This window comes from Acyrthosiphon pisum, unplaced genomic scaffold (assembly GCF_005508785.2).
Source record: "Acyrthosiphon pisum isolate AL4f unplaced genomic scaffold, pea_aphid_22Mar2018_4r6ur Scaffold_189;HRSCAF=588, whole genome shotgun sequence".
Classification (NCBI taxonomy): domain Eukaryota; kingdom Metazoa; phylum Arthropoda; class Insecta; order Hemiptera; family Aphididae; genus Acyrthosiphon; species Acyrthosiphon pisum.
Window position 1 is genome coordinate 6,435 of NW_021768205.1, and position 1,544 is coordinate 7,978.

General features: G+C 65.0%; 1 non-coding gene across 1 annotated transcript; it reads left to right on the forward strand.

Moving 5' to 3' along the window:
- The first annotated feature begins 1,070 nt into the window (after positions 1 to 1,070).
- Positions 1,071 to 1,228, forward strand: LOC115034646. The gene has a single exon (XR_003839979.1). It is a non-coding gene; the product is annotated as a 5.8S ribosomal RNA (ribosomal RNA).
- The last annotated feature ends 316 nt before the right edge of the window (positions 1,229 to 1,544 follow it).

Below are 1,544 nucleotides of genomic sequence, written 5' to 3' on the forward strand. Positions count from 1 at the left end.
GGTGGTGGTGCATGGCCGTTCTTAGTTGGTGGAGCGATCTGTCTGGTTAATTCCGATAACGAACGAGACTCTGTCCTGCTAACTAGGCGGGTAAACCCGGGTCGGCGTGTGCGCGGCGCTGGCGGTTTCGGCCGTCAGTGTTCGCGTACCCGTCGGCTCGGCCCGGTATCCCCGAACGCGTTCGCCCGTCGTCCACGGCGGTCGTCGGGCGCGGCCGCGCCATCCGCGTCCCGGCGTTCGGCGGGCGTATGTCGGCCGGGGGGCAACCTCCGGTCGGCCTGCGTCCGTCGTGCGTCGGGCTCCGTGGTGAAGCGCGCCGTGTTCGCGGCCGTCGCCGGCGGATCACGATACGTTACTAGGGCTACCGCCGGCTCCCAGGAGCTTAAACTCTTCTTAGAGGGACAGGCGGCGGACGAACATAGCCGCACGAGACTGAGCGATAACAGGTCTGTGATGCCCTTAGATGTTCTGGGCCGCACGCGCGCTACACTGAAGGAATCAGCGTGTTTAACAATCCTGGGCCGACAGGCTTCCGGGTAACCCGCTGAACCTCCTTCGTGCTTAGGGATCGTGGCTTGCAATTTTTCCACGTGAACGAGGAATTCCCAGTAAGCGCGAGTCATCAGCTCGCGTTGATTACGTCCCTGCCCTTTGTACACACCGCCCGTCGCTACTACCGATTGAACGGTCGCATTGAGGTCTTCGGAGTGGACGCGCGTTATTCGGCCCCCTCGGGGGCTGGGTCGTCGCGCGATCGCGAAGATGACCGAAATCGGCCGTTTAGAGGAAGTAAAAGTCGTAACAAGGTTTCCGTATGTGAACCTGCGGAAAGGATCATTAGAGACGGGCCCGCGGTACCGGCGGCACTCGCCGGTCTCGCGCGCGCCTCATCCGACCCCGTGGCCGCGTGCGCTCGCCGACTCGCTCGACGACCGCCCGCGCGCCGCGACCCCCGACCGAGCGTCGACCGAAAGATGGTTAACACGTCGAAAGACCGTACGTGCCCAGTCGTGCGTCCGCGCACGGCGCGTGGCCGTAGAAGTTTCGTCGAACAAAACAAAAAAACAACCGACACCGAGCGGCGGATCACTTGGCTCGTGGATCGATGAAGACCGCAGCTATCTGCGCGTCGTCGTGTAATCCGCAGGTTATACGAACATCGACCAGTCGAACGCACATTGCGGCCTCGGTGACCCGCGGGTCCCGGGCCACGCCTGTCTGAGGGTCGTATACCGGATACTCGGCCAGACCGATGCGCCGCCGGCAGGCGTCCGACGGCACGCCCGTCGGCCGCTCCGGTGGTGCGAGATTGGCGGTTCGACCGGGGAGAGCCGCTCGCGCGGCCGCCTCCGGTCGTCCGCCCAAGTTGTGACGGCAAACAGTCACGGGTTCTCGCGTCGTCAAACGGCACGTCCCCGTCCGCCCGCCGCGCGAGAGCGCGGCCGGGCCGGCTGAGAGTCCACGAGACCTCTCCGGCTTCCGAGAAGCGGACGCGGGCGGTCACCGTACGGGCGGAGCGCGGACCGCAGGCTGCCGTGTAATTT